Source organism: Podarcis erhardii (genome assembly GCF_964252035.2).
Source record: "Podarcis erhardii genome assembly, chromosome: 1".
Classification (NCBI taxonomy): Eukaryota; Metazoa; Chordata; class Lepidosauria; order Squamata; family Lacertidae; genus Podarcis; species Podarcis erhardii.
The window spans coordinates 100,785,045-100,808,090 of NC_138497.1; the positions used below are offsets into that span (position 1 = coordinate 100,785,045).

The 23,046-nt window shown below is 41.6% G+C and overlaps 1 protein-coding gene and 1 long non-coding RNA gene across 4 annotated transcripts in view; one reads left to right on the forward strand and one right to left on the reverse strand.

Annotated features, from left to right (window-relative positions):
- The window catches only part of LRP1B (LDL receptor related protein 1B), a 778,324-nt gene that overhangs the window by 332,970 nt on the left and 422,308 nt on the right, over window positions 1–23,046 (reverse strand). The gene's annotated exons all lie outside the window — the stretch shown is intronic.
- On the forward strand, window positions 4,051–7,390 carry LOC309348689. The gene is made up of 6 exons (XR_014159513.1): window positions 4,051–4,242; window positions 4,284–4,394; window positions 5,574–5,748; window positions 6,137–6,292; window positions 6,528–6,666; window positions 7,025–7,390. It is a non-coding gene; the product is annotated as an uncharacterized lncRNA (long non-coding RNA).

Consider the following 23,046-nt stretch of genomic DNA (forward strand, 5'->3'; position numbering starts at 1 on the left):
AGTTTTGTTTCAGGAGACCCTCTTTTGTAAAAAGTCAGAAATACTCACAAAGGCTTCCCTTCATTATACAGCACAGTGGAAAGTAATTTGTACGAAATTACTTCAAAGAGAGGTTCTGAACCACCTGAGAGTGAAGAGTCAGATTAAATCGCATACTCCCAACTGGACATAAACTGCACTTAGATGGCTGGGCTCTAGATCAGCAAAGAAATTATCAGTGTTCTCTCTCAAAATGGGAACAAAGCAGCAACAGACTTCCCCCCTGTGATGTCAGGCCATGAATTTAGACCAAGGTGACGGCCACTCATTGATATGTGTAATATTAGTAGTAATTATATTATTTGTACCCCACACCTTAATCAAATTAATACAAAAGTACCTGAACACAGCTAAACATTTGATTCAGCAACATACATTTTCATTGAAATCACTGCACTTTTAGACATGCAACAAAACCTAAGATTTAAAAACTGGACGATCTGCACACAGGCAGAAACTAGCACTTTAAAAATATTGCTGAATAACTGTTCCTGAAAACGTAGAATGAAACATGGATGAAGAATATCTTATAACCTATATATACAGAGAGCCTAAAGGCTCAGTACCTCATCCAGTTAGAGGAACATCATAGAATGATTTCTAGATCTTAGATAGATTGAATAAGTTTATATTGGGGAGGGCAAAATAGCACTGTCAATTCAAATGTCAAATCTATTATGTGAAACTGCTTTTAAGCTCATAACAGTGTGTGCTGCAAAGCAGTTTTGCACTGCAGATGAAGTTTCCCCACACAAGAACTTTCTGACCTTCAAAGTGTTGGTGCTGACCTTTAAAGCCCTAAATGGCCTCAGTCCTGTATACCTGAAGGAGCGTCTCCACCCCCATGGTTCAGCCCAGACACTGAGGTCCAGTGCCAAGGGCCTTCTGGCAGTTCCGTCACTGCGAGAAGCGAAGTTACAGGGAACCAGGCAGAAGGCCTTCTCGGTAGTGGCACCCACCTTGTGGAACACCCTCCCACCAGATGTCAAGGACATAAACAGCTATCTGACCTTTAGAAGACATCTGAAGGCAGCCCTGTTCAGGGAAGTTTTTAATGACTGACATTTTAGTTGTGGAAAGAAGCTTTCATCACATTAATACCAAAATCTGAATCTGAAAAGACACAACTTAAAAACTACCGTCCCATATCCCTCTTAAATGTGGATTATAAAATTTTTGCAGATATTTTAGCTAACAGACTAAAAAGAGTTTTAAATGAAGTGATACACAAAGGGCAGGGTATAGATAAAATTATTATTATCATCTTTATCACTCTAAAAATCTGAGGAAAACTGGGATTCCAGCCATCAGTCTTCTAAACCACCCACTATAAGAGAACTCAACTGGGTATCTGCATAGATGGCAAACAGCAGAGAGAGAGAGAGAGAGAGAGAGAGAGAGAGAGAGAGAGAGAGAGAAGAGACAGAGGGACAAACAGAAGGATTATCCTTCACAACTCTCAGATCACATTGAGAATCAGTTTTATGAAGCCAGTGCTGATCCTGTTTCTGTCTCACAGGAGGAGACCGAGTGCTTTGCATTTTAAGTGCACAGGGTTCAACATTGCTTTGGAGTTATTTTTTCAAGCACTTAACAGTTTTATAAAGTTTTGATCTTCAATCCGGAAGGTTAAGTGAAGCATAACAGCAAATGGCTTTAATTCTAAGCATCAGTATTGGCAGGAGGTCTGGGATCTCTAAGGAGTATTTTTTTCTTATCATTTCCCTCTAGTTGGGAGCACGTGCTTCAGGTTTTTGAGGCTAATACGATATCCCAAGGCACTGGATGTCATCATTGTATAGCTTGCTCTTTATTGCTGTGCTTTTTATGTCTTTATCTTTATTCAGTGTCAAGGACCTGCACAACTGGACAGCTTAAATGCTCCATCAGATTATTACAAAGATGACATGAATATTTTCGTAATGTTTAAACTGCAGCTGTGCTGATGTTCACCGCTGAATGCTTTCGGCATGAAAAGGAGCACAAGTTATTCCTTGAATAAGTTTTTCATGACTTTTGGCTTTGTCACTGCCCCTCTCAAGACCACCACTTTGCGGTAGCTGGAATGATATTACTGCACCAATTCAAAGTAAGAGCAACATCTTTGCCCCTGTTCACAGCACCTCGAAACATTCTAGTCCCTTCTGGTCCAAATGTATTGAAATACCCCACATTAAATCCTACTGCTTTGCCACCAACATAAAAATTATGTTTGAAACCAATTCTTTCTGACTTGGCTAAGCAGTATTAGGGGACTGTGCAGTGTTGATGGTGCAGTGCAGTATCAGGCAAAAAATATGCATAAATGGGGACAACTGTAACTTTGCAATCCATGGCACAGCATAACAACTCAAAAAAATCATTGCCTTAAAAAATAAAAATAAAGGAACTTTATGGAGTACACATGAAACCATAAAAAATGACTTGGCTAAAATCTTTCCCACTTACAACCAAGAAAACACAGTTTTCTCCATTTCACATTTAGCATCCACAGCTTTTATTGATAAATATCCACATTCTATTAAGATATTTGTTACACACTAGATAGGACTTTTTCTGTATGCACAAAACAGCTAAAGGACAGTGCCACTGAGTGCATCAGAATACACACCTCTGAGCACCGAATAACCCTAGTTAGATGCCAACTTGCAACTATACCAAGCACCCATATCCTCTGTTGCTTTATTTTCTATATATTCTGCAAGTTCACATTCTGCAAGCTTATGTGGCTGGGGTTTCACAGTCCTACCAGCTACCTTCAAATTGAGTAAATTAATGTACAATTTCAGCACTGTCATCAAACTGTGGAGGTCTCTGGTTTGTTTTACAGGTGCAGTAAAGTTGCAGGAGGCAGGGCCAAGGCATTATAAGGTTTAGATAACAACAGGATAGCCAAATGGGATTTAAACAAGTTACAACTTTATTGATGTCAGCAGGTTTTGGCATAGGCATAGGATTGATTGATTGATTGATTGATTGATTAGATTTATACACCACCCTTCATCATAAGATCTCCGGGCAGTTCACAGATGTGATGTCTACCCTGGATCAACCAACCTGTCTGCTGGTTGGTTATTTTTTGCAAGGTTAACCACGGTTTATGATCGCCCTATACTATACATCAAATCAGGGTGACCTCTTCAAGTTCACCATTTGGGAGGATGCTATGGCTCATCAGCGCCCCCCCCCCCCAGTGTGTCTGGACAAAAGCTCCTCTGCCCTGGATCCTTTAAGGGGATACCCTGAATTTGAGGTGCAGAGGGGCTACACCCTGCTTCACTCTGGCTAAGGATTCAGCCCAGTGCCTTATCTGCCATCTGGTTGTGACAATTGCTATGAGGTAGGCAAAAATCCCAGACAGGTCCAATTTGTCTGAAGGCAAATTACTTCCTGACCCCAAATATGGTAACTGAAGACTTCTATAGCTAGGCCTGCTGCTTTTAGAGACAGGGAGCAGACCAGAGGGGGGAAATCTTTCCTCTGGTCTTCTCCCCATACCATGCCTCCCCCAACTCACCCACAATTGACTACAATGGCTGGCGAGCCCCAGCAGCCAGTGTACCCAGCAGAGGAAGGAATTGCACCTTCCCCCCTCACACCAGAACTAGGACATTCCAACTTGCTGCAGCCGAACCAGACCACAACCTTCACTCCCCGCAAAGCTGGCGGTAAGCAGCCCTTTCCCAGTATTTCCGACTGTTCCCAAAAAGTACTATATATAATACACATACACACAAGATCCCATCTTTCAATGATTATATGCAGACTCTTAGCCACATGCACAAAATATTGCTGCAGCTCTGAGTTCCAGAATCAAACTTTAAGCTTGTTTCTTGCCTCTTTATAGTATCTTCTTTAGTCCCTCAACGAATCTCTTCACAGTCTTCCAAAGACTGAACCTGCCCTTTTATTCTCTCCAGTAAGAACCCTTTAACCTATCACCAGCTTCACACAAGAATTCCAAAACCAGTAAGTTTAAATGGAATGTCTGATAAACGACCTATCACGTTCAAACTTTTTGAATTCTAGTGAACCATATAAAATCTGAGAAGCCTCACAAGTTACCTAGTCAACAGCTCAGCAACAAAGAATGCATCTTTCTGACTTTAGTTAGGATTAGGCCAGATTTCCCTCTCAACACACTAAACCAAATACAACACATACTTTGTTTCCAGCCGAACAGCATTCTGGTGCAGTGGGTGAGTGTTGCCCTCCCAACACTGATGTTGCGGCTGCTTACCTAGATGGGGTGGGGCAAAGTGAAGTTGGGGCTGAGTGGGAACACCAGAGTCAGCGTCTGATTGGCTCCTTCGCAGCCCCATCCTCAATGCCAACCTATCCCCCCACTCCCACAGGTAAGTGGCAGCCATGTGGTTTGGGGTGGATAGCTCAATGGCACCGTCCCACCATACTAGCCATTACTTGTTCTTACATGTTCTCCTCTTAAAGATAGATTCTTCACAGTTTATGTTATCAAGATCTACAGAGATAATTTGGATCTTCTCCCCCCCCCCTCTGCATTACTTGTGCTGGTCCAACACACTGGTAGCTACACTTCAGGAAAGACAGAAATTCCAGAAAACTTTTCTAAATGACTATACCACTATGATGCTTTCATATTCCCATTGGTCAGATAATGTATTTTCCAAAGTACTTAAATGGAATCATTTTTGGGGGTATTTTTACCCAATTTTATATTTTGTGAAATTGTTAACAAGCTCGCCCCCATATTGCCAACAACAAAATCAGAAAAGAACTTCTTTCTCTTTTCTAATTCATTGCCCACAGAAACAGAAATAAAACACACATCAATTCCCATTTGAGTGAGATTATATTACTATAAAATAATTCCTTATATGATACAATCTAATAACGTTTTCTTGAAGCAAAACTTGTAACATACATGCCATCATTTCTGGTAAAGAAAATTGAAAGGTTGTCATTTTCAGAGTGGCAAAGGAAGCTAGAAATTCCTAAGTAATAACTGATAAACCTAACAGAAAGTCAGGATATCACAACCCTGAGAGAGTTATTACTGTTGAGAAGAAGAAAATAGCAGCAATATTTGTATTGCCTTGGAAGACTTTGTTCTTTTTGATAGTTTTCCTCACACTCTACATTCAGGCTACTTTCAAAGTCCAGCTGATCTTTTTAGTATTAGGTTCATCTCCATTGGAGCCCATTCTATAGAAAATGCCATCATTAATGGTCACAAGTGCCCTATTGATTGCCACTAAATCAGGTGAGGTTAATTGGCTGCTGCTCCTTGACATCTCTTTAGCATTTGACACCATTGATCACAAAATCCTCCTTGATCAGCTGAAGCCTGCAATTCAGTGGGACAGTGATAAATTAGTTTACATCTTGTCTTTGAGGCATGCAATTTACAGAATCAGAAAGAAGTCCTTCTGCCATCTACCACACAACACTCATCTGGGAAAGGGCAAGGGTGCTTGCCTGTTATTAAGAGCTTTCTGAGGCTTTTATTTGGGCCATAATTGCACTGAACTGAACACATCACTTGACTCTTCTAGCTCTTCCTTGGGTGGAGAACTAATCCGGCAGAGTTTTATATCAACCGAGGAGCTTGTCGGTCTACCAAATTATACCAGGAGATGGATATTCAAGACCACTGAGGTCTCATCAAGTCAACAGAATTGCTGAACTTGGATTTGGAAAATCAAAGTCTTCTTGAGTCAGAGACTTGCCGTGAGCAAATTCCCATTGTTTGGCTTCAGTTATAATGAAAACAATAAAAAGACTGTGATACACTTTGTACACTAAGAGCACACTTGTCTACTCAGAAGTTAATTTCATTATCTTCAACAGGGTTTACTCCAGGTAACTAGGTATAGGATTTCAGCCTAACGTTGCATATTTTGCAGGGTGGACGTCCCATTGAACTGAGTGAGGCTACCAAGAAAATAAGCATTGTATTGGGCTGTAAAAGTGCTATAACCTCAATTAATAACTATATTTTATCCTATCAAACTTCACTGTGTGAAGTTGAAAAGCCAAGAAAGGTATTTTGTGTAATGCCTTTTACTTCCAAATATTCTACTAAATCTATTCACCATTTCTGTTGTTCTCCCTGCAGAGTCCCTGACTTTTCCAGGCACTTGCCATGAAGAGAGAGAGAGAGAGAGAGAGGGAAGGAAGGGGAAAGAAAGAAACAAGAACATTGGTCATAAATCAAGCAAGCATGTGGCATATCCTTCAGATGAATCCATTTGAGCCACTTGTATTTTTTAGAGTGAGGCAGCAGTCATATTTTTAAAAAATATATGAAGGGGAAATTGCTAACAGTTTTTCACTGAGAAAGGCATTGAGGCTTATTAATAGTGGGCACCATGTTAATAAATGTTATGGTCCTCACCGTATCCCTGCTCAGCTTCAGAGATATAGGCTAGAAAGGTTGATATATAGCCAAACCTATGATGGAGCAAAAGTTCTTAACATTAACTACAGAGTGTCATGGCTTTTTACAGATTAGGAGACATGCATTTGTCAAAGAAGTCTCAAAGGAGGCAGCAATGAGGGTCAGATACACAGGCGCACTGAATTAAGTCAACCCATTCCCAGACTACACTACATTGAAGAGATGCATCATTCTCATTGTCCTCTAATGTAATTGTTCTTTGGGATATTCAGTTGCCACTTTGGTTCCTAATAATCAAGGGGAAATGTGAGCCACAACACAACCCTGTGTGGTATGTTAGGTGGAGAGGCAGTCACTGGTCCAAGGTCACTCAGTAAGCTGAATGGCTGAGTGGGGATTTGAATCCTGTTCTCTCATGTCCTAGTCCAAAACGAAACACTACCCTACACTGTCTTTTCCATGGTACGACAAAACCAGCAACAAATAACAGAAGAAAATGTCCACACATAGGAGGCTATCAGTTGATGGTGGTTCTGAGGGAATTAGCAAACATTATGAGAATCTATATGGTTCTGTGAATCTGATTATGTTTTTGCACCACGGTAGAACCTACGAGCACTGGATCTGTGATTCTTACAGTTCAGTCAATAGCGACTGCTGGTGGCTGGAGCATGTGTGTGAAGAAGCGCCTCCACCCTCATCGTTCAGCACGGACACAAGGTCAAGCTCTGAGGGCCTTATGGCACCTCCGTCCCTGCAAGAAGAGAAGCAGGGAACCAGGCAGAGGGCCTTCTCAGTAGTGGCACCCGCCCTGTGGAACGCCCTCCCACCAGATGTCAAGGAAATAAACAACTATCTGACTTTTAGAAGACATCTGAAGCCAACCCTGTATCAGGGAATTATTAATGTGTAATGTTTTACAATTTTTAATGTGCTGCAAGCCACCCAGACTGCTTGGGAAACACAGCCAGATAGGTGTGGTATAAATAATAAATTATTATTATTATTATGCCGCCTTTTCAAGGGACTCTGTTCCACTGGATCTGACAGGTGTGTGATACTCCTCTGTCTCTGATACTCCACCCTCCTGCTCCATTCCTCTGACACCCTACTTTCTCTTCCTCCCTCTGCTGCCCTCCCCAGATCATTCTCCTTTCCCTCCTACCTTCCTGGGTCCTTTTTCAGCAGGGTGGGAAAGTAACCACACATTCTACCTGATGACAAGGGAGGCACTGGAACTGGTGACAGGGCGCAGCCTTCACAGGCACCAGATAACATCCAAAATGGCACAATTGCATCTTGCGATGCCACAATGGAGACCACAGAGTTACATCATTTGTAAGGTATTCACCACATCACATCTGCCTAGTCACATCTGCTTGTGATGCTTAGAAGAGTGACTGTCCACATGATTTACAAATGCATGATAGTGACAAATACATGAGACGATTCTCTATCTCAACCAAGAGAGAGAGAGAGAAGAGTCTCTCTCTCTCTCTCTCTCTCAACTACTTTCCTTCCTATATATTGAACACACACACTTTTCAATATGAACTATTAAATATATGATTCCCGCCCCCACAGGCATATTCTCTTAGAATTCATAACTACTTTGCAAATAAAAAGGCAGTTGAACAGGGACTTAAAATATATCAAAAGCAATGAAACCTCTCAATGGGGGGAAAAGGGAACTGAAATTGAAATTGGTCTTCTAAATATAAATAAAGCTACTTATTTTGTTTCTTTCAGAGGGAGTGCTGCGGGATTGCCCAAAGGATCATAAAAAATAGATTGTGACAAATATGTATCTTATTTTTCATATTTCATAAATAGAATCTGACTTATTATTTATATTATTTGGGGAAAATAAGCTGGAACATACACATTTGCACACAGTGTGCTGTTTCGTGCAGACCTTTTCTCTCCACAGCTTGTAATGAACTGCAAAAATATGAACTGCAAGGTGGAACAAAAATTAGAGAGGAAATGTCTCAGAGTAACAAATACATATTTTATGTTTTCTGTAGCCTTTCTTTATGCTAGTTGGACCCATGACTGCATGGCACTCTCAAACCCATAGCAAAAATTCCTAGGCTTCAAACTTCAGGACAACAGATAAAATACAATGCTTACTGAGGGAAAACAAGGGCGCTATTCAGAAAGCATGAGGTGGGCTGCCTCCTGCCTACTTCTGTTTCAGCCTGCATGTTGTTATTCAGATTAGTTCACTATTTCTATAACAAAAAAATTTACTCCATTTGTAAACTGACCAAGTACTAAATATCTATGCCTAACAGTCAAAATCATTTGCTTTGAATAGGTTGATTTCTTACCTTGCTCAACACAGGCAGCTTTCTTCTTCCCTTTTACTCAAGAGGATACACACACACACACCCCTACACAAAACTGAAATGATATCCCTGGGGAACACCGTAAGTGAGGTGTTAGTTAAGGGAATTAAATAACTGACAGTTCCTCCAACCCAACTTAAAGATAACTCTCCTATTCACTTCTTTCATAATAGCACAGAACACAGCCTATTGGGCCAGTATAGTCTATATGGACAAGCAGTGCCTCTGCACCATTTCAAGCAGCAGTTTCCCCAAGCCCTACTTGCTTCCCTTTTCTACCTTGCCTGCTGATTGCAGCATCTGGGCTTGACGAGGCATGTGACCCTCACCTGTTCTGAGCTTACTGCTGCTGAGGAATCCCAGAGCTAGCGAGCCCCACCTGGCCAGCTGTAGACTCTTCCCTGCCTCAGCCTCCTAAAGCTTCCTATGCCTCAGAGCCCTCTGTGTTCATGGACACGGGTCTCTCTGGTGATGGGTCCTGCTGTTCTGGTTCCTACCCACTGACCGCCATCCCCTGTCACTCCGTGAGTACTTCCTATACCAGGCACAGGCAAACTCAGCCCTCCAGATGTTTTGGGATACAACTCCCATCATCCCTGACCACTGGTCCTGTTACCTAGGGATGATGGGAGTTGCAGTCCCAAAACATCTGGAGGGCCGAGTTTGCCTATGCCTGTCCTACACCAACCTCTCCTTCCCCATCCCCAGCTTGCCCCTGTGGGTCCCAGTCCCGGCTGCACTCCACGCTCTTCCTCCCCATCAGCCTGCCAGTTCATGACAGCACCAGTTCTAGTTGCATGCATCTTCCATTCCCACACACCTCACCAGTCCTCCTTCCTAAGATGAAGTGCAGACTGATATAAATATGTGAGTTATTGATATAAATGGAAATTCTGAGGGTGAACAACTGAACTTAGTGATTCAAACGCCAGGATCAGGAAGTCACCATCTACCCAACTAGACTAAATTTCATTTCTGAGAAAGCTTCTCATCAAGACTAAGTAAGAGACAAAAGTTATGTGAATTCAGCAGCCTGCCTGGTCTCATGAACGCTGTGTGTGTGTGTGTGTGTGTGTGTGTGTGTGTGTGTATATATATATATATATATATATATATATATGCAAAATGAGATATCAGCTTGAAATACATGTTAGGAACAAAGGAAGCTAGCTAATACTGAATTAACATTGTCTGCACTGACTGGCAGCAGTCATTCCCAGCCCTACCTGGAGACTTTGGAGACTGAAGCTGGGATCTCTCACATGCACAGCACTATATCGCTTGAGCTATCCACCCACCCAATTGGTGTTGTGATTGACTGCAAATAGGATAAGAGCCTTGGGGTAAAGCCCAATTCACAATAAAAGTAAGTATTACACTGAATTTCTTCAAAAGGAAACCAAACCCAGGTAAATACTACACCCCTGGAACTTTTCACTGTTCATAGAATTGGAGTGGGTATAAGAACTCATTATTTGTGAACATAGTCAGTAGTAATATCACCAGGCAGGAGTGCTAGAAAACTGCATTTGAAGAGTTTGTACTACTACCAGTAACTATTAATGGATAAACTATAGTATAACTAGAATTCATAATTGGACAAAACAATTATCTGTATTCCAAATGCAGATGTAATAAGTACTTTCAAAACTATGATGACGTAAATGACTCAAGTAACAATATACATTTCCTTTCTTGCTTTCTTATTTGTGTTTGACCACCTTCCATCCAGCGTTTACTTCATTTTTAAAACCAATTTATTCTTTAAACAATTTGACAGCTAAGAAGATGGAAACATGACCCATAGCCTCTCCATTTTGTTTATAGGTTTATCCTTCTCAGACTGACAGTTAAGAAAATGGCAACATAACATCTTAAAATGAACTCAGCATTTGAAAAAACTTTTCTGACCTATACTACTGAAAGAGGAAATATTTATCATGTATTGTAAAGTTTGAGGAAAAACAATGCACAAGACTAGCTGTGGAATCTATTAGTGATTCTTTGGAGGGTGCAAAGGAACAACAGTTTTGCTCTTAACAGTAACAACCGTCACAGAGCATTGAAAAATCACGAATGCTCTTCACAGAAAACATTTTTTCCAGCTTAACTGGAAAATGTTTATTTCACATAGAGTGTACACTTTTCGAAAGCAATGCAATACATTCTTTCCAGATGAATTATCCAAACAAGGCTACATACATAATTTATTGTTCTTGTTTCTAAATGTGTATTTGATATGTTTGTGCTCTTTGGAGCTTTGGTTTATCACCTTTCTTGATTATATTAGGGAAACATAATTGAGTTAAAATATAAGTTAAGAAAAAAATATCGGGATACTGTACAATCCTATGGCCTTGCTGCATATTAGTTTTCAAATGTAGCTGCAGCAAATTATTTGAAGTTACTCTGACATGTGGGGGATTTATTTTTCACCTTTCAAGCTATCTGAAGGAATATGAAGGTGATCTGCACAGAATACATCCAAGACCTGCTAGTCCCCTTAAAATACCATGCTGAAACATCAGTGCTATAAACAGCCTCTGGAAGGTGACATTTCCGTGAATGTGTTTAGCTTATGGAGCTAAACTGTAATTTGCCCATTAATCTCCAATACCTTTGCTAACATGGGCTAATAAAGGCTAAGCTTGCTAGCACCCATGAAAACATTACAAAACCTAGCACCTCTCCAGAATGAGAAGTGTTTTCTAAAAACAAGCTACAATTAAATTGAAAGAGAGAAAAACAAAAAAGAGAGAGAGAGGTGATACTGTAGCTACTACAGAACTGGCGAATGAATGCCAACACTGCAACAGTGCCAAAGAGGCCAATCATTTTGTGATGGCAGCTCCATGATTACTAATTATCAGAAGGTGAATCAGAAACAAACTGACATATAACTGCTGGTGGCAATTCTTTTTGTTTCAAACACAACAGACAAATATAAGAGGCCTGCTGAGAATAAGCATACTTCAGCTGATGCATCCACTTTTTGGACCAAAGTATAATCTGAAGGGGTCATACAATATTTAAAATTAGAAGGGTGTAGGAGTGTCCCTTTTATCAAAAAATAAAATAAAATGCTTCTACCATAATAAACCTCAAGATTCTATAGCTTACTAAAAAGGGACTTGTTGTGCTTGAGACTTTGTGTTTATGATCTACCTGATATAAGGCCTATGAATGTGCCAGATTTCAAACAGATCCAGTACAAATTGCCACAGGCATAAGAGGCTTTTAAATGCTCAGAACTGACATGTTGACTCCTTTTACTGCAATGTTTATACAGGTACTCCATATAGTACTTTCTCATGAAAACTAATGTGCTTTATTCAGTCTTGCTGACGTAGACATGGGGTGGCATTCAAGTAAGTTTTACTCAGAGTAGGACCATTGAAATTAATGAACATGACTAAATTAGGCACATGCATTTTAATGAGTTTACGCTGAGTAAATCTTAGTTGAACACCACCCATGATTTCATTGGTTTGACAAAGTTCTGAGCGTTCCAACGTGTTTGTGCCCTGTTAAAGCCTGTGGCAGCAACTACTAGCAAAATAATACATTGCACATGTATTATTTGAAGCAAAAATTTGAAGCAAAAATTTGCAGGGAGTTCAATATTTACAGAGGGATGCTATGTGCAATGCCAGTTCCTTCTGTTATTGAATATGACTGTGTGATGGAGTGATCAGATATGGGGATGTTACCAACTTTTTGGAGGCCCACAGATATACCTGAAAAGCTGATAAACTATCATGGAGAACCGTACCCCACAATCCTGAGTGCTCCCGCTGCAGCTCTACACACATCAACACACCCCTGTAAGCCCTAGCTCACGTGCTCCAATACCCTCCTCAACCTACAACCTCACAGAAACAGAAACAACACTTTCAGCAGACTCTGCCTGTACATTGATCCATGAATGCTGGCACCATCCACACTGACACTCCCCTATAGATCCCCAAGCCAAACGGAGGACATAGATGATGCCTTCCTGGAACAAATGGCCAAGCATGCAAAAGGAAGGGAGATAGTAGTAATGGGGGACTTCAATTACCCGGATATTTGTTGGATGTCAAACTCAGCCAAGAGCATAAGGTCAAACAGATTCCTCACTGGCCTTGCAGACAACTTCATTGTCCAGAAAGTGGGAGAAGCAACAAGAGGAACTGCCATTTTAGATCTGGTCCTAACCAATGTTGATGACCTGGTTAGTGGGGTAGAAGTGGAAGGATCATTAGGCGCGAGTGATCATGCTCTTCTGAAGTTTACTATACAGCGGAAAGGAGCAGCCAAGCATACTAGGACTCAATTTCTTGACTTTAAGAAAGCCGACTTCATAAAACTTAGGGAAGTGCTGGGTGAGATCCCATGGACAGTAATACTAAAAGGAAAGTGAGTTCATGATGGCTGGGAGTTTGTTAAGAGGGAGATAGTAAAAGCACAACTTCAGGCAATACCAATGAGACGGAAACATGGAAGGTGCCTAAAGAAGCCAGGGTGGCTATCTAAAGAACTTTTAACTGAGTTAAGATTAAAAAAGGATGTGTACAAAAAATGGAAAAGGGGGGAAACCACCAAAGAGGAATTCAAACAAATAGCCAGCACGTGTAGACACAAAGTCAGAAAAGCTAAAGCACAGAATGAACTCAGGCTTGCTAGAGAGGTTAAAAGCAACAAGAAAGGCTTTTATGGGTATGTTCGTAGCAAAAGGAAGAAGAAAGAAACAGTGGGGTCACTCAGAGGAGAAGATGGTGAAATGCAAACAGGGGACACAGAAAGGGCTGAACTCCTCAGTGCCTTCTTTGCCTCAGTCTTCTCCGATAAAGAAAACAATGCCCGACCTGAAGAATTAGGAGCAAATGATTCAGCAGAGGAAACACAGCCCAGAATAACTAAGGAGATAGTACAAGAATACTTGGCTAGTTTAGATGTATTCAAGTCTCCAGGGCCAGATGAACTGCATCCAAGAGTATTAAAAGAACTGGCAGATGTGATCTCAGAACCACTGGTAGTCATCTTTGAGAATTCCTGGAGAACAGGCGAAGTCCCGGCAGACTGGAGGAGGGCAAATGTTGTCCCTATTTTCAAAAAGAGAGGACCCAAATAATTACTGCCCAGTCAGTCTGACATCAATACCAGGGAAGATTCTGGAGCAGATCATTAAGCAAACAGTCTGTGAGCACCTAGAAAGGAATGCTGTGATCACCAATAGTCAGCATGGATTTCTGAAAAATAAGTCATGTCAGACTAACCTGATCTCGTTTTTTGACAGAATTACAACCCTGGTAGATGAAGGGAATGCAGTGGATGTAGCCTACCTTGATTTCAGCAAGGCATTTGACAAGGTGCCCCATGATATTCTTGTAAAGAAGCTGGTAAAATGTGGTCTTGACTATGCTACCACTCAGTGGATTTGTAACTGGCTAACTGACCGAACCCAAAGGGTGCTCAACAATGGTTCCTCTTCATCCTGGAGAAGAGTGACTAGTGGGGTGCCACAGGGTTCTGTCTTGGGCCCCGTCTTATTCAACATCTTTATCAATGACTTGTATGAGGAACTCAAGGGCATCCTGATCAAATTTGCAGATGACAGCAAACTGGGAGGGGTGGCTAACACCCCAGAGGACAGGATCACACTTCAAAACGACCTTGATAGATTAGAGAACTGGGCCAAAACAAACAAGATGAATTTTAACAGGGAGAAATGTAAAGTATTGCACTTGGGCAAAAAAAAATGAGAGGCACAAATACAAGATGGGTGACACCTGGCTTGAGAGCAGTACATGTGAAAAGGATCTAGGAGTCTTGGTTGACCACAAACTTGACATGAGCCAACAGTGTGATGCAGCAGCTAAAAAAGCCAATGCAATTCTGGGCTGCATCAATAGGAGTATAGCATCTAGATCAAGGGAAGTAATAGTGCCACTCTGTGTATTCTGCTCTGTGTATTCTGCTCTGGTCAGACCTCACCTGGAGTACTGTGTCCAGTTCTGGGCACCACAGTTCAAGAAGGACACTGACAAACTGGAACGTGTCCAGAGGAGGGCAGCCAAAATGGTCAAAGGCCTGGAAACGATGCCTTATGAGGAACGGCTAAGGGAGCTGGGCATGTTTAGCCTGGAGAAGTGGAGGTTAAGGGGTGATATGATAGCCATGTTCAAATATATAAAAGGATGTCACATAGAGGAGGGAGAAAGGTTGTTTTCTGCTGCTCCAGAGAAGCGGACACGGAGCAATGGCTCCAAACTACAAGAAAGAAGATTCCACCTAAACATTAGGAAGAACTTCCTGACAGTAAGAGCTGTTTGACAGTGGAATTTGCTGCCAAGGAGTGTGGTGGAGTCTCCTTCTTTGGAGGTCTTTAAGCAGAGGCTTGACAACCATATGTCAGGAGTGCTCTGATGGTGTTTCCTGCTTGGCAGGGGGTTGGACTCGATGGCCCTTGTGGTCTCTTCCAACTCTATAATTCTATGATTCTACCTAGTAGGCAGTACTTTAAAATCCATCTAAGTTAGTATTCTCTTAATGACAGTGACTACTCAGATGCATCTGGGTCATCCGAAATGTGTATCTGGGTGATTAGAAAGAAAAATCCTGTAGGAGATATAATGCCCATGGTAACAATGCAGATCTGTTAGTCAGGTGCGGCTAGGCCAGTGAACAGATGGATCGTGGCCACAGACTACAACTGCTTCTGCAATAAAGTTCAAGAGCTCAGGTTCAAACAGGCTCTCAATTAAAGGGAGTTTTGTAATACAGAGGCTAAACTGAAAATGCCTTCTGAGTTCTGATGTGACCTTGAAGTTCTGAGCTTGAGGCATACTTGGCGCTTCCAACCTTCAGGGCTGCAGTATGGCCTTCAATGTCCATCTTCCCTTATGGGTTACACATGCTGTTCTGTGATAGAAATGCTAAAGGCCTTTTACTCCACCTAATTCAGAATATTTTTTCAAGTGGTGTAACAGCTGCTTTGGGACTCAATATTTTCCAGCCTCTGCACAGTGAACAATTTTTCTGTAATAGGTTTTCCAAACCCTAAAGTTTGCCTATGTGGTGCCAGGTAATTTAAGGGCCCACTAACAAGCCAATCATTGCAGGAATGCTTTCTTCTTTTATTCAACATTTTGTTTCACTCCCACCTGACCTATTTCCACCTGCAGCAGCCTATTTTAGCTGAGCTGCAGTTTGTTAGCTAGTGATATTTTTTCCATTGATTCAAACTACCATCCTGGGCAAAGTTGGACAATATAGAGAAAATGCAAGTTATTACCATTCCAAAGAGTTAAAGGATTTGCGGTCATTAATTAAAATGCCAAATGTGTAATGTCCTTAAGAGCTGTTATGGAACTTTTCAGATGCCCAACTACAACGCAAACTTTTTTTGAAAAATGGTCCTTAAAATCTCTCTTCCCTTACACTTCTTCCATGCAGAGAAGCCAGATGCATATTCCTGCATTGCAGGGAGTTGGACTAGATGATCCTCGGGATCCCTTCCAACTCCACAATGATTGTGTGATTCTAGGAAGCTTTTTAACTGTACCCTGCTCAAACCAATACAGTGGGGCTTCAGGTCAGGTTTGCTTTGCCTTGTCCCACATCTCAGATTTCAAGTAACCCACTAAGCCCCTCATGCCTTCCAATCCTTGGACATTTTGTATGCATAGTAAAACCCTAATATTTGTTATATGCTTGAATTATGAAAATGATTGCTTTGTAAGAATACTACAACATAAGCCTTCTCTTTCACTATATGCAGAATACAAGGGAGCATTGCAAAACTATCACTAGGATGTACAATCCTCATTAAACGGCATATTATTTATATTAATCTTTCTCTTTTCAAACTACACAAAGTCCTTGTCAGAAGCAGGGAGCCTGGGCATATAAAATAAGGCACATAAAATAAGGCACAGATATAAGCTCTGAGTTAGAGCCATTTCAAGTTGAATGGGGACATGTAAATCCTGCTGATGTGTTAAGTGCAAATCGTCTTGAAAATCATGCTCTGCTTCAGCATATATGCAAGGGTCAGAGGAACACCTCAGATTTGAGATCCCACCCGCCCTTGCTTGATGTGGTAAATACATAATTTTCTACTTATATTACAAGTTAACCCCTTAATCGATAACCCAGTTCATAATCTGAGGTACATTCTGGGTGCCATAATATAAAGCCAAAGGTATAGTAATCAAGGCTGATTGATTGCTGTTGGCTTACTCTGGAAATATTGTTAACTATTTTGTTTCTTAATGCCCATTTTTATGTTGTTAGGTTCGAATGAAACTGTGCTGTTTTATGTATGATACAAGATATTCAGTCGGACAGAAATGACTTATCTGACTTTTTCGGGGATGAAAATACTACAAAAGGTCATTTGACATTACTTACCGTATTTTTCGCCCCATAGGACGCACTTTCCCCCCTCCAAAAACGAAGGGGAAATGTGTGTGCGTCCTATGGGGTGAATGCAGGCTTTCGCTGAAGCCTGGAGAGCGAGAAGCATCGGTGTGCACCGACCCCTCTCACTCTCCAGGCTTCAGGAAGCTATCCGCAAGCCTTGCAAGCCCGGCGGGAGTTCCCGCGGGCTCACAAGGCTTGCGGGCAGCAGCCTGCAGCCCCGGCGAGGGTCCGCAAGAATACGAGGGACCTCCCGCCGGGTGCGCGAGGCTTGGGGCGGCAGCCTGCAGCCCGAAGCACGCGGAGCCCTCCGGAGGGTGCCCCGTGCTTCGGGCAGGTGTGCGCAAGGCTTGGGATGGCAGCCGCGGCGGGGGGGGAATACATTTTTTTTATTCATCCCCCCCCCCAAAAAAAACGAGGTGCGTCCTATGGGCCGGTGCGCCCTATAGGACGAAAAATACGGTATCTTCCTAGTGTTAGCTTACTAGTAGCAGAGAATTATTTGGAAAAGATATATGTGGTATTTCTTGTTAGGTGGAGGAAAGCAAGTAGAACTTACTGTTAAAATAGAAGTCCTAACATTCTACATACACTTCTACAGTAGAAGGCATATCAAACCCAGTTAGTGAGATGAAGCAGCCTTCAGGATGAAGTGCCGTGGCTGTACTTGACGAACATGAGCTATAGCATTGCATGCAAGTGTTTTGTATAACTTCTTGCTCAGCATAAAATCTTGCTCTTTTAAATATAACAGCGGTAAGTTCAGTTCTCAGGTGCTCTCATTTGCCAAAGGAAGTCTGTCTGCTGCATTCCTTGTGTGCTCTGCATGAAAAATTTATATGACTTCTTGAAATGGGTTCTAAAATTCTACAAACCCATGATCAAACTTCAGTACATAAAAAGCTTATATATCACATTTTCATCCACTGATGCTAATGCATTAGCTTACAGTATCAGGAGGAGAGACACTGAGAACTAAGAAAAAGCCACCTATACCAGTAAATATGAGGGAGGCTGCACGGAGTAAATTATCTGAAGGAGACAGATGTCAGGGGTTTGATTAATGGATCAGAGCAGAAAAAAGAGGAAAAGACCTCTTACGATCTCTTTAAATTGCTGCATTTGGACAAAAGACATGGTAAATCTCCCACTTAGGTTTGCAGATCTAGCAGTACCTGAACTTATCCAGAACTTTTATATGGAAACGTTTATATATAGCAACTTGTCAGATCATTCTGTGGTCTCTATAGCAGCAATCATGACACAAATTGCAGTATCCGGTAGCTGCTGCCAAATACTAGGAACCTTAGGGCTGACTTATACATGGATGTTAATCATTTGACAGCACCAAGTGATCACACATCAGACACTAGAAACAGAATGTTTGTGTTGTTTTCATTTCCGGGCACAGAATGGCACTTCTAGAATCCATGGCTTCTGCTTGGAAGGCAAAATTACAGCAACTACAATCCCACAATCCTTTGTAACAAGTGATGCTCATTATTTCGACAGCAGTGGACCCAGGGAGGAATGACCACTGGGAGGAGCACAGAGAAAAGCAGCTCTGTGGTGCACCTATAGCAACAAAACCAGATGCCTTCATCTGTGCCACCTGCTGTAAAACATGTCTCCCCCATATCGGCCTCTACAGCAACAGCAGGCGCTGTAAGTTTCAGTGGTTTGACTTTTTCCTCAAAGATGCACTCTTCCATTGTCGCCCGAGACAGGCGGATGCCAACAACGATTTCCAATTTAGTGACTGTCCCTAGTGAACTCTCCCTGTTATATACTCCCTCTTTTGAAGGTTTGTGTGTGTTTCACTTGGGAATGAGGGGCTTCTGCAGAAGGAGGAGAACTTGCCCCCCACCCCACCATTTTCCTTGGAGAGAAAAAGTAGACTCCGAGCCAAGTGAAAAAATGTTTTTCCCCATCACTAGTGCAAACTGTAAAAACTGCACAGGCACTTATCAGTGGACTATTAATGCATTATTAAAATACAGTGGTACGTCGGGTTAAGTACTTAATTCGTTCCGGAGGTCCGTTCTTAACCTGAAACTGTTCCTAACCTGAAGTACCACTTTAGCTAATGGGGCCTCCTGCTGCCACCGCGCTGCTGGAGCACGATATCTGTTCTCATCCTGAAGCAAAGTTCTTAACCCGAGGTACTATTTCTGGGTTAGTGGAGTCTATAACCTGAAGCGTATGTAACCCGATGTACCACTGTATGAACAATTAAAGAATGTCCTAAACATTCACAAGGCAGAATGTTCTTCTGCCTTGTGAATAAGACAATAAAATCAATATTCCATTAATGGTTGTAGGTGGTCCCTTGATTCAATTCACCAGCAGGAGTGCAGGATATATGTATGAGAGAGAGAGAAGGAGAGATTTTCAGCTTTGAATGGGCAGGTGCAGGGAGAGAGAATGCAACAGATGAAAGTTAACCTAGCTGGAGTTTGTTAGAACTGGGTATCTGGCCTAGGGGTTGGTGCAAGCTGCCACCTGAGAATACAAGGGTGCTTGTGCTCTGTGTATATATTTATGAATAAAACACATAATATGAAGGAGCCATTAACTCTCTAGTGCTCTTTGTTTTATTGGAAAAAGAATCCTCCAGTGTTTCCACTTAGTCAGAAGTGGCAAGCATGGAACAGTATTTTGGGTCATGCTTGTACAGTAGTGGACTGACTACTGTGTAAACACTGAACAACTGACTCACAGAGCCAGTGTGGTGTAGTGGTTAAGAGCGGTAGTCTTGTAATCTGGGGAACTGGGTTCCCGTCCCCGCTCCTCCACATGCAGCTGCTGGGTGACCTTGGGCCAGTCACACTTCCTTGAAGTCTCTCAGCCCCACTCACCTCACAGAGTGTTTGTTGTGGGGGAGGAAGGGAAAGGAGAATGTTAGCCGCTTTGAGACTCCTTAAAGGGAGTGAAAGGCGGGATATCAAATCCAAACTCTTCTTCTTCTTCTTCTTCATATGGGGGGGGGGGGAAATGCCAGGGAGTATATACAAAAAGTTATTGTGCAATAGCAATGTCTGAAAAGATGAGTAGATGTTTGGGATGATTTGGAGAAGGGATCCCATATGCCAGCATTTGCCACAGTTCAGCCTTCACATCCCAAACCACAATGTGCTATAGGCAGGGCGAAGTACAATAGAGAGGCTTCGCTGTGTACACACAACAGTTTAAAGTGGATTTGATGCAACCCCTGTTTTTTTTGTTTGTTTTTTGCGTGAACCACACAACATTGTTCTCCAACAGACAGCCTGTACGTCCCCTCCAAAGGCATAGTGTGGGTACTTAGTGGTTTGTTATGTGTGTAGTGTCATTTTTCTGGGTGCCATTTTTCACCACACACACCCCTACTTCCATTGGCGAGGTAGTTCTCGGTGGGCTGCTGCTGCTGTAATTATTATTATTCCCAGTGTTCTGTGCAAGTTTGGTTCATAGGAAAACTTGTCTCTCAAAAACAGGAAAATTTGACCACTCACACAGGTGACAAATATTTGTGAGCATACCCACTGTGGATATCATGTCTCCAGAACTCAGGGAAGTATTAATTACAGGAAGGGCACTGCCTACTAGTGTGGACAGGAAACATTGAGACGAGAGTTCAATTGAAAGTTCTTGCATGCACAAAAGCACATTAACACACTGATATCTACACAGCCTAAGAGTGTGAGATCTTCTTAGCAAGTTCCTCGCTCTGCTGAGCCAAGAGGTAGCCGTAGGCAAGTCATTGTCATCCCCATCCCCATCTCCTCCTTCCCATTTTCAATACAGGAATAAGTATACTGACTTGTTATATAGTTCTGTTTTAAATCACTATATAAATGTTAATGATGATATTTCCACTTGAAGACATATTTACAAAGCAACAGTTCCACATTATTTATTTAAGTGAGGTAAGCTGCATGCTACAGGAGGAAGCGAACCTACACCTCCTAGGATCGCTAACAATTTTTTCAGCTATTGTTTGCTACTGAAATTTATACATAAACCATCCACTTAAACTTTACTCTTAGCCTTTCAGAAACCCATGTAATTCAGCATACTATTTCTATCCAAGCCAGTCTGTGAACTTGATAGCCATCAGTTTCTTGTTTCATGTATGATTTGCTATAGTTATTTTCACCCCACTTTACATATAGCATAGCTAATACAGAAAATTGCAGGCAAATCACTACATTTCAAATTCTTACTATGTAAGGAGAAACCGAGGGATAAGGGCATCAAAAATTAGCAGGAAAACAATTAGGGGGAATGGAGGACAGTGCATTGCAATTAAATTAAAAACCACAAAAGAAAAAGATGAGAAACTGCAAAAAACGTTGAAAGCACCAGAGTAGGCTACCTGATAATAAAAGCAGAGAAAAACACTTGTGAAACAAAAGTCTGGTGTAGTACTATGATTTACCATCCCATAGAGTGATTGCTGTATCCTGAGATACAATCATTTTTCAAATTTTGTAAAGAATGAAACAGCATTCAAAAAAGACCTTCAACAACAATGGGCAGCAGCTGCAACATTCTCCTTTTGATTTTGAAAAAAGTGTGTGTGAGAGAGAATGTGACCTGATTGAGAAATGTAACTTGGCATCAGTAGCTTTGACCCATCCTCTTTCAAAAGAAGAGAAGTGCACCCTGACTGAGAAAACAGTGCCTGGAAAGCACATTCTCCTAATCTCTCTGAGGAAACAAGAGCCAGCTGAGCTCTACCAGGCAATAAGCCTCTCTGTTTGTTCTCCTTCAAAGAGTGACAAGAAGACCTCACAGAGAAAAAACAAAATAAGAAGGCCTCCTTGCTTGTCAGTAGCAGAACTGCAGAACAACTGAGAAACAACTGCAGAATCTCATAAGATGTACCCTATAGATACCCGAACATCTATGAGGTCATGATCCAAAGTGGTGAACATTTGTTCTAATATATAGAGGGAGAGAGAAGAGAGGAATTGCTCTCTCAAAAGCTTCCTCAAGAACTTATCAGCCCACACAGACAACCATTTTAGCAGTATCTTGCACTGATATAGGGTAAACAAATAAAACTAATATCATCACTCGCTGGGATGACAGAGCTCACCCAAGGCAGATTGGTAAGTTATATGGACTTAGAGTAATGGGGAAATAAAACATTTGCACCACTGGCAATTTCCTTCACCAACCCCAAATTGCATTTTGAATTCGGAGGAGTTTAAAGAGTCATTTTGAAGTTCTGTGGATACAGCTTCTAAGAGGTGAAATTCAGAAGACAAAATAGCCCCTGCTGGATCACAGCCATAGATTTCGATCTCTAAATGGCAATTATTACTGAAATTAGCACCGCAATGAGTAGGTTTACTTTTACTTTTTAAAAATAACTCCCTTACATCAAATAAAAAGAGCAAAAAAATAATTCCTTTCAAACCTCTAGGATATATAAATTAAAGTCTCACTTTGCACTTCATGCTAGCTTTAATAAAGCCAAGAAAGCCATAGTAAAGCAGAGCAATGCACAGAAGTGGGTTGTAGTAATTTGGTTCACATTGTTTAATTAATAAATCCAGTAACTCAAATGAAAATATAAAATGAAATTAAGAAAATTATGCAACTCATGCACAGGATATGCTTATCTTTGGAATATAATAGCAGAATTAATGTGTGTGTGTGTGTGTGTGTGTAAAAGAAGAATATTGTTTGGTGAGAATACTGGGTTGTATCCAGAGGTTGAGAGAGCAGAAGAAAGTTAGGTTCAACAAATCTTTCTTCTCCTCTCCTTTCTACTTTCTACCCCCTATACCTCTTGAAGACACTAGCCAGAGTTTGGGTAGACGGGGTGGACAGTGGGGGCTGTTGCATGCAGGGATTCACCAAAAAGGACTCAGGTGAAAGGAC